We start from the raw sequence: 16169 nt of genomic DNA on the forward strand, positions 1-16169 counted from the left end.
TACACAAGCACTCTTTATTTCTTTGAGATCTGCATCATCTTATGGTTTATGGCTTGTCACTCTGTTGTAGCTACGGTAGGGACATGCTCCTGTTTATTGAGGGACAGTGTCAGAGAGGTGTATCCTGCTTCAGAAATCTAAACAAGCACTCTTTATTCCTGTGACATATGCTCTGCTTCATATAGTTTAGGAATTTTGTTCAGCTATTTGGTATAGGGACAGGTTGCTGTTTATTGAGGGACAGTGTCAGAGAGGTGTATCCTGCTTCAGAAATCTAAACAAGCACTCTTTATTTCTGTGACATCTGCTTCATATAGTTTAGGAATTTTGTTCAGCTATATTGACAGCAATCTATAGGTGACTCTGTATATTTCAACAGCACTGCATCTGTCACCACCTGTGATATACTGTGTGTGTCCAGTACATAGTTCAGGGACAGGTTCCAGATATTTCCTATAGGGACAGCAATCTATAGGTGACTCTGTATATTTCAACAGCACTGCACCTGCCACCACCTGTGCACCTGTGATATACTGTGTGTGTCCAGTACATAGTTCAGGGACAGGTTTCAGATATTTCCTATAGGGACAGCAATCTAAAGGTGACTCTGTATATTTCAACAGCACTGCACCTGCCACCACCTGTGCACCTTTGATATACTGTGTGTGTCCAATACATAGTTCAGGGACAGGTTCCAGATATTTCCTATAGGGACAGCAATCTATAGGTGACTCTGTATATTTCAACAGCACTGCACCTGTCACCACCTGTGCACCTGTGATATACTGTGTGTGTCTAGTACATAGTTGAGGGAGAGGTTCCAGCTGTTTCCTATAGGGACAGCAATCTATAGGTGACTCTCTGTATATTTCACCAGCACTGCACCTGCCACCACCTGTGATATACTGTGTGTGTCCAGTACATAGTTGAGGAAAAGGTTCCAGCTATTTGCTATAGGGACAACAATTTATAGGTGACTCTCTGCATATTTCAACAGCACTCCACCTGTCCCCTGTGATATACTGTCTGTGCAGTACATTGTTTAGGGCTAGGTTCCTGCTTCTTGCTATAGGTAGAGAAATATATAGGTGAATCTCTGCCTTTTTCACCAGCACTCTACCTGTCCCCTGTGATATACTGTCTGGCAGTACATTGTTTAGGGCTAGGTTTCTGCTTCTTGCTATAGGTAGAGAAATATATAGGTGAATCTCTGCCTATTTCACCAGCACTCTACCTGTCCCCTTTGATATACTGTCTGTGCAGTACATTGTTTAGGGCTAGGTTATTGCTTCTTGCTATAGGTAGAGAAATATATAGGTGAATCTCTGCCTATTTCACCAGCACTCTACCTGTCCCCTGTGATATACTGTCTGTGCAGTACATTGTTTAGGGCTAGGTTCCTGCTTCTTGCTATAGGTAGAGAAATATATAGGTGAATCTCTGACTATTTCACCATATTACACTATGGTTGTATTTAAATATTTAAATCCATATTTTGAGAAATATGAGGAAAACGTCAAATAAGGGACGTGGCCACGGTCGTGGTGCTGCTGGTGAAGCTCCTGTTACAGGTAGAGGACGTGGTCGATCTGTGCCAGCTACACGCACAAGTGAAACACCTTTCTCAGGTGCAAGTAGCCGACAGAGCCTGCAGCGGTATTTGGTCGGGCCTAATCCAGCTCTACGAATGTTGAGGCCAGGAGCAGAACAGGCGGTAGTAGATTGGGTTGCTGACAGTGCCTCTAGTTCCTTCACATTGTTTTCCAACCAGTCTTGTGCTGAAAGTTCAGAGTTGGCGCCTGCAGCCGATGTCTACCATCAGTCTTTCACCTCACCCCCTTGCAAATCAGCCAAGCAGTCTGAGCCCCAAAACATGCAGCAGTCTCTTCTTCTTTTTGATGAGTCTGTTAGCATGTGTTCCCAGGGCCATCCACCTAGCTCAGCCACAGAAGGGGAAGAGATTGAGTGCACCGATGCCCAACCACTTATATTTCAAGATGAGTACATGGGGGGACTATCACAGCACGTCTTGGATGATGATGAAACAGAGTTGCGAACTGCTGGTGCTTTTGAAATTGTGCAGACCGACAAGGAGGGCAGTGGTGAAGACTGAGTGGAAGATGATGTGGAGGACGATGAGGTCCTCGACCCGACATGGAATCAACCTCATGCAGGTGACCCATGTAGTTCGGAGGAAGAGGCGGTGGTCGCACAGAGCCACCAGCACAGCAGAAGAGGGAGCAGGGTGCCAAACCAGAGCGTCCGTCCCCTAGACAGTACGCCTGCTACTGCCCAACGCAGCAAGGGACCGAGCACACCAAAGCCAGGCCCAAGGAGTTTCCTAGCGTGGCAGTTCTTTACACAATGTGCTGATGACAAGACACGCATGGTTTGCACGTTGTGCAATCAGAGCCTGAAGCGAGGCATAAACGTTCTCAACCTGAGCACAACCTGCATGACCAGGCATCTAAGTGCAAAGCACGAGCTGCAGTGGAGTAGACACCTCAAAAACCAAGAAAGGAGTCTCTGGCTCCTCCTGCTTCCTCTTCTGCATCAGTCTCTGGCCTCTCTGCCTCTTCATCCACCTCTGTAGTGACAGTGCCACCTGCCACCCCTCAGAGGACCAGCAAGCAACACTACCACCTGGGTCACCAAACATCTCCACAATGTCCCATGGAAGCATTCAGCTCTCTATCTGCCAAACACTGGAGCGTAAGAGGAAGTACCCCTCTACCCACCCAAGATCCCTGGCCCTGAATGCCAGCATTTCAAAATTACTGGCCTTTGAAATGCTGTCATTCCGTCTGGTGGAGACGCAGAGTTTTAAAAGCCTGATGGCATTGGCTGTCCCACAGTACGTCGTGCCCAGCCGCCACTACTTTTCCAGGCGAGCCATCCCTTCCCTGCACAACCAATTGGGGGACAAAATCAGGTGTGCACTGCGCAACGCCATCTGTGCCAAGGTCCACCTAACTACGGATACGTGGACCAGTAAGCACGGTCAGGGATGTTATATCTCCCTAACAGCGCACTGGGTAAATGTAGTGGCGGCTGGGCCTGAGGCGGATAGCAGTTTGGCGCATGTCCTTCCACCACCGAGGATTGCAGGGCGCTTCAGTTTGCCTCCTGTTCCTAACTCCTTCTACTCCGCTTCCTCATCCTCTACTGCCTCCTCATCCAGTCAGCGTAACAAATTCACCACCAACTTCAGGACAGCCATGGGTAAACATGCTGGCCAGACTGTGTGAGCAGCAGCAGGCGATAGTGGAGTTCCAGCTGCAGCACACACGCGTGAGTTGCTCTGGGGAACAGAACCACTTTACCACCAATAACTGGGCCTCCATGCGAGACCTGTGTGCCTTGTTGTGCTGTTTTGAGTACTCCACCAACATGGCCAGTGCCGATGACGCCGCTCTCAGCGTGACTATCCCAGTTCTATGCCTCCTTGAAAAAACGCTACGGGCGATGATGGAAGAGGATGTGGCACAGGAGGAGGAGGAGGAATCGGGATCATTTCCAAGGCTTACGGGGCAGTCATTCACAAGTCGCTCCGAGGGTGGGTTCATGCACCAACAAAGGCCAGGTACACAATTGTTTAGCAAGGGCACAGTTCTGGAGGATGACGCGGTGGAGGAAGACATGGAGGAGGAACCATGTTCACAGCAGGATGGCATCCAGACCAGCTCATGGCCATTACTGGTGCGTGGCTGGGGGGATACAGAGGACACAGATGATACACCTCCCACAGAGGACAGCTTTTCGTTGCCTCTGGGCAGCCTGGCACACATGAGCAATTACATGCTGCAGTGTCTCCGCAACGACCGGCGTGTTTCGCACATTATAACAGGTGCTGATTACTGGGTGGCCACGCTGCTGGATCCCCGTTACAAGGACAATGTACCATCCTTAATACCCTCACTGGAGCATGAACGCAAGATGCGTGAGTACAAGCGCACGCTGGTAGACGCGCTGCTGGTGCAATTCCCACCTGGCAGCGGGGGCACAGTGGAAGCAGAAGGCGAAGGAGGAGGAAGAGGTCGCCAACACAGCAGGGGCACCGCCAGCACCTCAGAAGGCAGGGTTAGCATGGCCGAAATGTGGAAAAGCTTTGTCAGCACGCCACAACAAACAGCACCACCAGCTGATATGGAACGTTTTAGCAGGAGGCAGCATTTCAGCAACATGGTGGAGCAGTATGTGTGCACACGCCTACAGGTACTGAATGACAGCTATGCCCCCTTAAACTTCTGGGTCTCCAAATTGGGCACATAGCCTGAGCTTGCTCTTTACGCCTTGGAGGTGCTGGCCTGCCCTGCGACGAGTGTATTGTCTGAACGTGTATTTAGCACGGCAGGGGGCGTTATCACAGACAAGCGCAGCCGCCTGTCCAGAGCCAATGTGGACAAGCTCACGTTCATTAAAATTAACCAGGCATTGATCCTAGAGGACTTGTCTGTACCTTGTGCAGAATAGACACCGGGCCAGCCTTACCCAGCCATTGTTTTTTTTCTGATCTTTCTAGGGTTGCCATCTCATCCCTTTAAAAGCAAAAACATATTAATTACACAGGTTCTCTGGCTGATTAAGGTGCTGCTAATTAAACTCACTTGGTGCCTTATGTACATTAAATTAGCCCCAGAACCTGTGTAATTACTCTGTGTTCAGGTTTAAAGGGATGAGGTAGCAACCCTAGATCTTTCTCACTCTTTTGGGGTTTACCCTAATTTAAAAAATAAATCAATTAAAAACCAAAACCTGCTGTGTTGGCTACCTCCTCCTCCTCCACCGCCGCTTCCACCTTCAGTCACATTCTTAGGCTTGCGCTCTGCAACTGCTTTCTTAAATCCAATTTAGAACCTCTGGTGGGACTTAAAGTCTGGTGACTGCGATGGCCACTCCAAAATGTTCCAGCCTTTAATCTGCAACCATGCTCTAGTGGACTTGGATGCTTGGGATCATTGTCCTGTTGAAAGGTCCAACGTCTCCCAAGCCTCAGGTTTGTGACGGACTGCATCACATTGTCATCCAATATCTTCTGGTACTGAAGAGAATTCATGGTACCTTGCACACGCTGAAGCTTCCCTGTACCTGCAGAAGCAAAACAACCCCAAAGCATGATTGACCCTCCGCCATGCTTCACAGTAGGCAAGGTGTTCTTTTCATCATAGGCCTTGTTCTTCATCCTCCAAACAGCGTTGATCCATGGGTCCAAACAGTTCTAATTTTGTTTCATCAGTCCACAGAACACAATCCCAAAACTTGTGTGGTTTGCCCACATGACTTTCGGCATACTGCAGTCTACTCTTATTCTTTGGAGACAGCAAGGGGGTGCGCCTGGGAGTTCTGGCATGGAGGCCTTCATTACGCAGTGTGCGCCGTATTGTCTGAGCAGAAACTTCAGTACCCACATCTGACAAATCTTTTCTCAGTTCCTCAGCAGTCACACGGGGACTTTTCTCCACTCTACGCTTCAGGTAGCACACAGCAGTCGAAGTCAGCATCTTCTTTCTGCCACGACCAGGTAGCGTTTCAACAGTGCCCTTTGCCTTGAATTTGCGAATGATGCCTCCTATGGTGTCTCTTGGTATGTTTAACATCTTTTCAATCTTCTTATAGCCATTGCCCTTCCTGTGAAAAGTAATCACCTCTTCTCTTGTCTTCCTGGTACTTATTAGGCTTTATTGCTGCTCCCTGACATCCACAGTTGTTTTCAATACCTGATTGAAAACACTTCAATGAACCTCTGTTCTTCAGAGTGGTAGTCTTTAAGGGGTTGAATAATTGTGTAAATGAAGAATTCACAAAATAAACATTTACTACTGTATTACAAAACCAATTGATGTCATTTTAGTTGCATATGGTTCTTTAAGAAGTCCTTGTAGGATTTCATTCTGAATACAATTACAAATGTACACTAAATTCCCTAAAACCCTTTACAGCATTGGGGGGTTGAATAATTTTGAACAAAACTGTATGGACCTCGTCCTCCTAGGTCAAAATCATTATATATATTTTTTTTTTATGTTATTTTAAGTTATTTCCCTATCCACATTTATTTCCAGCGTACTTGCCATGCTCTTCCCGACATTTTGCTGCCATTTGCAGCCCTCCAGCCCTTTCCCTTAGTTTTTTAGAGACATTTTTGTAGTCAAAAGTCCGGGTCCCCATTGACTTCAATGGGGTTCGGGTTCGGGTCAAAGTCCGGGTTCGTGTTCGGTCCCGAACCTGAACTCTTTTTTCAAAGTCCGGGTTCGGGTCTGAACCCAAACATCCAGGTGTCCGCTCAACTCTAGTTCCTAATTCAGGTCAGATGGCAATGTCCGGAGCAGGGTACATGAGTTTTCTGTTTTTTTTTTTAATTATGGGCAGGGATTTCAATCTCTATATGAATCCTGGTATGGACTCCTCTTCCGGTAAAGCCACCCTGTCTGTGGCAGCTAGGAAGCACATTTTCAAATCCTTTCAGGGTCTACGACTGGGGGACTTTTGGTGCATTTTACATGCAAATGATAAGGGCTACTCCTATTTCTTGCCAATCCACCAGTCACACACTTGCATTGATTTTTTTCCTGACAGACCAAGCCTTTCTGTATAGAACACTGATATCCACCCCATCACGCTATCAGACCAAGCCCCTGTGGAGTTGATTATTGCACCGTTGTGCAGGTCGTGTAGACCAGTGTTTCTCAACTCCAGTCCTGAAGGTGCATCAACAGGTCATGTTTTCAGGATTTCCCTCAGATGAAATGGCTGTGGTATTTACTAAGGCAGTGAAACTGATTAAATCCCCTGTGCAAAATAATGGAAAGCCTGAAAACATGACCTGTTGGGGCGCCTTGAGGACTGGAGTTGAGAAACACTGGTGTAGACCATGGACATGGCACCTTAATGAGAAACTGTTGGATGATGCGGACGTGTAAGGGTTTGGTCCGTACCACCTTAAAGCAGTAGTTTCTTGAAAATTTCATGGGAGACGTCTCTGAGTGTGTTCTTTGGGAGGCGCACAAGGTGGCTGTTTGAGGAGTGTTCATTGCTCAAGCTTTTTTCCTCATAAAACAGCTCATAGGTTCATAGGCTGTTAAACAAATAGCTGACCTGTCCCTTCTTCATATACAGGGAAGAGACTCCCAAATAGGCAACCAACTAAAGGCCCTGAGGAAACAATTACAACTTCTCCTAGATGCTCAAACTCAGCAGAGACTACATTTTGTGATCAGGGAAACAAATGTTGGCTAGAGCCCTTAGATGAAAATCTGTGTCGCACGACTCCCATTTGTCCTTTCACAGACAGGAGAAAAATTGCACTATCCTCTTCAGATCGCCAACTGTTTTCGTAATTTCTACCACTCTCTATATAATCTACGTGTGGAGGAATTGGGGGAAGAAAGGGAGGTACTCCGCACGATCAAGAGTATGCCCTCTGGAAAGAGTCCAGGGGCAGGATGGCCTCACTAAGGCATATCTGCTAAAAAAAAAACATGGACCTTCTCCTGTTGCTATTGACATTGCACCTTAACTCATTGACTAAAAATGACCACAACCCGCCCAAGGCTTTATGGGCACACAATACTGTACTCCCTAAAGATGGAAAAGACCCAGCACTTTTCCAGAACTATTGTCCAATCACCCTCCTAAACTTAGACACTTTGACAAACTGGTTTAAAGATTTTCTGGGAAAGCTGGTCCATAGGGATCAGGTGGGAATGTCCCGGGTAGGGAGGGTAGAGAGAACTCTCAAAGGGCGATTTCTCTAATTCATTGGGCCATGGAGCAGTCCCTTTGTCTTATCCTCTCGTCAGATGCAGAAAAAGCTTTTGATAGGATCGACTGGCTGTTCAAAATGCTAGTGCTATGGAAGATTGCACTGGGGGATAGGATGAGGGTGTGGGTAGCTGCCTTATACAAGGGTCGCATGGCCCAAGTGAAGGTGAACCAAGTTTTTTCTTTCCCCTTAACCATTTCCAATGGGACCAGGCAGGGGTGTCCCCTATCCATGTACCTTTACTTTTTAGTGATGGAAGCCTTCTTAAGGAAGGTCAGGATGAATTCTAATAACCTGGGATACCAGGTAGGATCTACAGAAGATAAGTTAGCCGCTTTGGTGAAAGACATCAGTGGCCCAGATTCAAGAAGCACTTGCGCGGGAGCAAGTGTGATTTGCGCCGCGCAAGTACTGATTTGCTCCCATGCAAATTTGCGGCTGATTCTGTAAACCAGTTAAGCCTGAAATGCGGCCATTTTCCTGCGCACGCAGCCTAGCTGCTCCTGCGCAATTTTCGTGCAATTTTGCGCGGGGTGTAAGTTGCGCCTTCATGGAATTCCCTCAGCGAATATGCAAATTAGGTACTGCCGATGATTCAGAAACATGCGCGTGTGATGCGCATCTTGCGCTGGAAGCGCGCAAGCTTTTTTCCCTGGGCAAACTTGCTCCTGCTAAAAGCAGGGGCAAGTTAGCAAAAGATGGCCAAATGTCATCTGAAGGAGCGCGCAACTTCAGCAGCACCTAGACAGACGAGCTGAACAAGCAGAGCACCCACATTTTCGGGACCTCACATCTGTGCACCAACATGCCAGGGGCAGCTATGGTTCTTGATATTCTATTGACTGAGCCGACTCGTAGGAGGGCACGGGAGAGGATTTACAGAGGGCGCTACAACCTTTTTCAGATGACTGATACTGAGGTGTATCGCATGTTTCGCTTTAGCCCTGAGGTCATCCTTGAGTTGGTAACAATCCTGCAGGATGACATCAGCAGCCCGACCCATCGGGGACAGGCAGTGCAGCCACTGGTGAAGGTAGTGGCAACCCTTCATTTTTTGGCAAGTGGCTCATTTCAGCGCACAGGTGGAGTGGTGGCGGGGATGTCCCAATCCAGCATGAGCAGGTGTGTGCACCAAGTGATCCCTGCAATAGGGGGAGATTAGAGAGCTGAATGCATGGCTAAAGACCTGGTGTAGGAAGGAGGGATTTGGGTTTCTAGAGCACTGGGCTGACTTTTCATTGGGGTGCAGCCTATATGCTAAAGACGGTTTGCACTTGAATAGAAGGGGGTCTGCTGTGCTGGGGGAGAGGTTTATGGGAATGCTGGAGGAGTATTTAAACTAGGATTGAGGGGGCAGGGTGAATTAGAATTACATCGAGCAGACAGGTCAGTTAGTGATCAGACATTAATGGAGAGTGGAATGGGGATAGATGGGGGGAGGGTTATGGCAGGTGACAAGAAAGTTCCCATGTTGCAAACAGCCATTGGAAATAATAGTGCCATTTGTACTACTATAAATTATATGAAAAACACCAGAGAAAAATGTAACAATACATTTAAGTGTTTGTTCACCAATGCCAGAAGTCTGCCAAGCAAAACAGGTGAGCTGGAAGCTCTGGTGCATGAGGAGAGCTATGATGTAATCGGTATTGCTGAAACTTGGCTTCAATCCTCACATGACTGGGCTATTAATATTCCTGGCTATGCTCTCTTTCGGAAAGACAGGGTAAAAAGGAAAGGTGGAGGGGTCTGTCTCTATGTGAGAAGTGACCTCAAAGCAAGCGTGAAAGAGAACCTGGTTGATGGAGAGTGTGATGAGGCTGCAGCATTATGGGTGGAACTGCATACAGATGTGCGTAGTTCAAAATTAATCATTGGAGTTTGTTATAAACCACCCAATGTTAATGAGGAGGTGGAGACTCAGCTCCTTGCACAGATGGAAAGGGCTGCAAGGTCTGGGACGGTGATAATAATGGGGGATTTTAACTACCCAGAAATTGACTGGATTAATGGCACTTCTGGGACAGTTAAAGGACAAAAATTTAAAAACCTATTGCAGGACAATTTTATGGTGCAGTTTATTGAGGCCCCAACTAGGAATGATGCCCTGTTGGACCTGATAATTTCAAACCATGCAGAGCTTATTACTAATGTTCAGATAAAGGAACACCTGGGTAGCAGTGATCATAACATGATTTCATTTAATGTTAACTATAAGCAAGAAATACATACAGGAAATATTAAAACACTAAATTTTAAGAGAGCAAATTTTCCAAGGATGAGGGCTGCTCTCCAGGACTTGGACTGGGAGGGACTATTGGCACAGATGAACACAGAACAGAAATGGGAATTCTTCAAAAAGACTGTGTGGAACCTCACTGCAAAGTATGTTCCCATGGGCAATAAGTTTAAAAGGCTAAAAATAAAACCTATGTGGCTCACGGTCAAAGTTAAAAAAGCTATAAACAATAAGAAAGTAGCTTTTAAAAAATATAAAAATGAAGGAACACTAGTGTTGTTTAAATGTTACAAAGAATATAACAAGATATGCAAAAAGGAAATCAAGGATGCAAAAATTCAAAACGAACGACAGATTGCAAAAGATAGTAGGACAAACCCCAAAAAATTCTTTAAATATATTAATAGTAAAAAGGTGAAGTCTGAGCATGTAGGCCCCTTACAAAATAATCTAGAGTGGGTGACGGGGGACAAAGAGAAGGCAAATTTATTAAATGTTTTCTTCAGCTCTGTGTATACAATGGAGCATGGGGGAGCTCATGTCCAAAATGGGGGTGGGAGTGACACAGCCCCAAATCCACAATGGCTCAAAAGTGATATGGTCCAGAAATATTTAGACAGAATAAAGGTGGATAAAGCACCTGGACCTGATGGCATCCATCCACGGATCCTAGGTGAGTTGAGCTCTGTCATTTCAAAGCCACTGTATCTAATATTTAGGGACTCATTAAAGACAGGAATAGTACCACTGGATTGGCGCAGGGCCAATGTGGTGCCCATATTTAAAAAGGGAACAAAGTCTTTACCAAGTAACTATAGACCTGTTAGTTTAACTTCTATAGTTGGGAAGATACTGGAACGTTTAATAAAAGACCACATGGATGAGTTCTTGCTGGAAAAAAACTATTTAAGCAGCAGACAACATGGATTCATGAAAGACAGAAGTTGTCAGACAAACCTGATTTCCTTTTATGAAGAGTTAAGTAAAACCCTGGACAGAGGCGTGGCTGTGGACGTGATATATTTGGATTTTGCAAAAGCGTTCGATACAGTTCCGCACACACGGCTCATGTGTAAGGCAAGGTCTACAGGATTGGATATATCAGTTTGTAAATGGATAGAAAACTGGCTGAAAGACAGAATTCAGAGAGTCGTGGTTAATGATTCTTACTCTGAATGGTCCAATGTTATCAGTGGTGTACCCCAAGGTTCAGTGCTGGGACCCTTACTTTTCAATATATTTATAAATGATATTGGGTCTGAGATCAAAAGTAACATTTCTGTCTTTGCAGATGACACCAAGCTATGCAGTGGAATAACGTCCTTACAGGATGTCTCCAATTTACAAGCCGACCTCAATGCTCTGTCTGATTGGGCGACTAAGTGGCAGATGAGGTTTAATGTAGATAAATGTAAAGTTATGCACTTGGGGGCTAAGAATATGCATGCATCATACATACTAGGGGGAGTACAACTGGGGGGATCTGTAGTGGAGAAGGATCTGGGGGTTTTAGTTGATCATAAGCTCAATAATGGCATGCAATGCCAAGCTGCGGTTTCCAAAGCGAGCAAAGTCCTTTCTTGTATTAAGAGAGGTATGGACTCCAGAGACAGAGATATAATTTTGCCCCTGTACAAATCATTAGTAAGACCTCATCTGGAATATGCAGTTCAGTTTTGGGCACCAGTTCTCAAAAAGGATATAGGAGAACTGGAGAAAGTGCAGAGAAGAGCAACCAAACTGATAAGAGGCATGGAGGAGCTCAGCTATGAGGAAAGATTAGAGGAACTACATTTATTCACTCTTGAGAAGAGGAGAATAAGGGGGGATATGATCAACATGTACAAATATATAAGAGGTCCATACAGTGAACTTGGTGTTGAGTTATTCACTTTACGGTCATCACTGAGGACAAGGGGGCACTCTTTACGTCTAGAGGAAAAGAGATTTCACCTCCAAATACGGAAAGGTTTTTTCACAGTAAGAGCTGTGAAAATGTGGAACAGACTCCCTCCAGAGGTGGTTCTGGCCAGCTCAGTAGATTGCTTTAAGAAAGGTCTGGATTATTTCCTAAATGTACAGAATATAACTGAGTACTAAGATTTGTAGGTATAGTTGATCCAGGGTAAATCTGATTGCCTCTCGGGGGATCAGGAAGGAATTTTTTCCCCTGCTGTAGCAAATTGGATCATGCTCCGCTGGGGTTTTTTGCCTTCCTCTGGATCAACTGTGGGTATGGAGTTGGGTGTATAGGATTTTACTGTGTTTTTTATTTTGTTTTTTTGTTTTTTGTGGTTGAACTGGATGGACTTGTGTCTTTTTTCAACCTGACTAACTATGTAACTATGTAACTCAGACGAATGGGCACACAATTTATCAAACCAACCACGGCTGACCTGCGGCAGAAGGCAATCAGTGATTTTTATGCATTAGCCAGATTTCCACGCACTGTGGGTGCAATAGATTGTACCCATGTGGCACTACGCCCCCCCCCGGCTCCTCGAGCATATCTACTGCAACAGGAAACATTGGCATTCGATAAATGTGCAGATGATTGTGGATGCACATGGCCTCATATGGCATGTCCGTGCCAAACACCCAGGGTCAAGCCATGACAGTTTTATTTTCCGACACAGCCCCATCCCAACCGAGTTTGACCAGAACATGTATGGAGACAGATGGCTGATTGGTGAGTGACATGGGTGTCAGGTATGACTGCCCCCCCATGATGCACACATCACAAGGGGCACATGCACGACTAACATCCTCCTGTCTTTTCCCTTCCAGGTGACTCTGCATATGCCCTGGGACCTCACATGATGACCCCATTTCGTAACCCTCAAACACCAGGAGAGGAAAGATATAACGAAGCCCATGCACGTACCCGTGCGGTGGTGGAGCGCACATTTGGCATCCTTAAATCTCGATTCAGATGTCTGGATAAATCAGGGGGGACCCTATTGTATTCACTCAACTTTGTATGCCAAATCGTAGGGGCATGTAGTATTCTCCACAATTTAGCTCAAAGAAGGGGCATGCACATTGAGCTACGCAATGACCTTACCCCCGAACCACGCAACCCCCCCCCCCCAAGAAACACTACCGGATCTTCTGAGGGAAGAGCAATCCGGAATGGTCTTGTGGAACGTCTCTTTGCACATTAAACACACCCTGATCTTGTCACAAGTATAATGCATGTATGTACACCACTGTAGTCCCTAGCAAACACCCGACACATGCACCCCAAATTGGATTAGACCCAACAATACCCCATGGTATTAGGGAGCAGCAACGCCGCGTCAAGGCTCCAATTATGTTGCTGTCCATTCATACACCTTTCACATGGCAGAGGGTGACACCCCTTTTCCAGCAGGAGTGCCACCCCCCCCCCCCATTCACACACCAGTCACACTGTAGTATACACTCCTCACCGTGTGTAGGGACTACAAATAAATATCAAAACTCATATCCTGAGCATATAAAAAAAAAAAACTCATATCCTGAGCATATATAAAAATAATAAAAAAATCATATTCTGTGGGAAAAAAAATGTAGACATTAAATTATTTTTTTGTTTTTTTCTTTGGGCCAAGGGTGCCCCGGCTCCGGCTCCTCAATCTCCGTGGTGCGGAGGAGGCATGGGGTGGGGATGGAGGGGGGGGAGGAGGGGGGGGGAGGAGCATCAACCCCTACTTCCACACTCCTTGCAGGTGGTGGCTGCATGCCCTCCATGGCGTTGGCCAGGCGGGCAAGGATGGTGTTGGTCTGGGCCAACATCCGCATTTGGCGGGTGGTGGTATCCCGCTGATGCCGGCGGGTAACTCTCGCCTCCTCCTGCACTGCAGCGGTGTTGGCCTGCACAGCAGCGGTATTGGCCTCCACCGCAGCTGTCATCCTGCTTAATAAAGCTGGTGTGGTCTCCAGAGCCACCAAGCAGGTGACTATGGCCTTAGAGTTGCCACTAATTTCCCCCAGGCTCTGTGAGACATGTTTGTCCCGGTCCGCATGCAGGGTGAGGGCATGCTGCATAGAGGTGGAGGTGGATGCCATGCTGTCCGCCAGACGACGCACCTCTCCCACCATGGCCCCTATATGGCGGGTCTGCAGGAGGCTGGAGGGTATATGCCTCGTTTTGGACAGAGCCTTCCTGGGAGGAGAGGCTCGGCCACGGACAGAGGGAGAAGGGGAGGGGTCCACAAGGGAGGGGCTTGCCCTGGAGGGGGATGACGTGCTGGGCGGGGGGGTGGTGGGTTGCACAGGGATGGTGGTATCCTCCTGGAGGGAGCCAGAGTCCTCCTGGATGAGGAAAAAGGAATCCTCCTCCAAAACAACTTGCTCCTCCATACTTGTCCCCGGTATGATCTCCTCCTGGACCAGCATAGCCAGAATGTCCATGGGGCCTAACTGGACCCCTGGCTCTGGTCTGGATGGGCTGGGTCGAGCCGCAGCCGAAGACGGCCCAGCTTCTTCTTCCTCATCACCACCTGTGGATGACACCAAAACGAAATATTTTGCTGGTGCAACACAGTTCTCACATGTTCACTTGTACCCCCTCCCATGATGCACAGCAGATATGAAAGAAAAATAATACTTACATCTTCACTTCTACCCATAAATATGTTCACTTGTACCCCCTCCCATGATGCACAGCAGATATGAAAGAAAAATAATACTTACATCTTCACTTCTACCCACAAATATGTTCACTTGTACCCCCTCCCATGATGCACAGCAGATATGAAAGAAAAATAACTTACCAGTCCCCAAGTTCCCAACAGTGGAGTCGTACCCTTCAAGTCCCTCCACCTGCTCCTGCACAAACGTTTGGGCAATAAGCTGCTCCTCCTGATTGAGCCGGATCATACATCGCGGCCCACCTCCCGTGCCACCGGTATGTTTCCTGATAAGAGCCAGTTTATCCCGGACCCTGCGCCTCATATCGTTTAATTTCTTCTGGATGTCATCCCAGGTATGCACTTCATTACCCAGGGCATTGATGTCCAGGGCAATGGCTTCATATATAGCCCTCCTTTGGGCAATGGTGGTGTTTGCCCGCTGGGCACCATATCGGACTTCCTTATGCTGCTGGAGTGCAGCAATTAGGATGTCCATCTCCGCAGCCACAAAGTTGGCCTTCCTTTTTTTGGTCCCTTTGGGAGGTGCCATGTCTTGCAAATGGGCTGAATTTCCTTGCTCAGGGGGGGTTGGAAAAAGCAGGATGAAATTCAGCAAAGAACCTGCGCAAGTCTGCTCCTATTTATTTGCTCAGTGCAAGCAGCTGAGCAGGATTTGCCCTGAAATTATGCTAGGCGCAGTTTGACGCATGCGCAGACGGCAGCGCTCTAACTGCGCATGCGCGCGCCCGGCGCAAACCTCTGCTGAGCCGAAAATTCATCATTTACATAGGGACACACCCACTTTGACTTGCACGGCCTTGCGCCCTCAGCTTTGCCTTAAACAGGAGCAAATTAACTGAACAAACGATTCCTGAATCAGGTGGCAATTTGGCAAAATTGCTCCAGCACAGAGAAATTCAGCTGAGCAGCTCATGTGTAAGTAATGGGCAAATCTACCTGAATCTGGGCCAGTGTCTTTATCAGTAACCCTTGGATGGCCCTCCAAAATCTCCTCCAGGAAGTGGAGAGGACCTTTCAAACTTCAAGATAAATTTTAGCAAATCCGTGGTAAAGCCCCTTAATGTGCCTTTAGAGCAGGGGTCTTCAAACTAAGGCCCTCCAGTTGTTCAGGAACTACAATTCCCATCATGCCTAGTCATGTCTGTGAATGTCAGTGTGTTAAAATGCCTCATGGGATGTGTAGTTCTACAACAGCTGGTGGGCCGTAGTTTGAGGATCCCTGCTTTAGAGGATAGGAAGACTATAGAGGACTCCTTCCCCTTTGACAGGATGGCCCAATTAAGTATCTGGGTGTTTCCTTGATCACTGATCCAAAGGATCTATTTCAGGCTAACTTACCTCCACTCCTAATGGCAGTAAAAGCTGATTTGGTGGATTGGGGTAAAGCCCAGTTTACATGACTAGGTAGAATAAATAGAATAAACATTTTAACCACTTAAGACCCGGACCAATATGCAGGTTAAGGACCCAAGGTGTTTTTACAATTTGGCATTGCGCTGATTTAACTGGTAATTGCACGGCCATGCAATGT

Source organism: Rana temporaria, chromosome 13 (genome assembly GCF_905171775.1).
Source record: "Rana temporaria chromosome 13, aRanTem1.1, whole genome shotgun sequence".
Taxonomy (NCBI): Eukaryota; Metazoa; Chordata; class Amphibia; order Anura; family Ranidae; genus Rana; species Rana temporaria.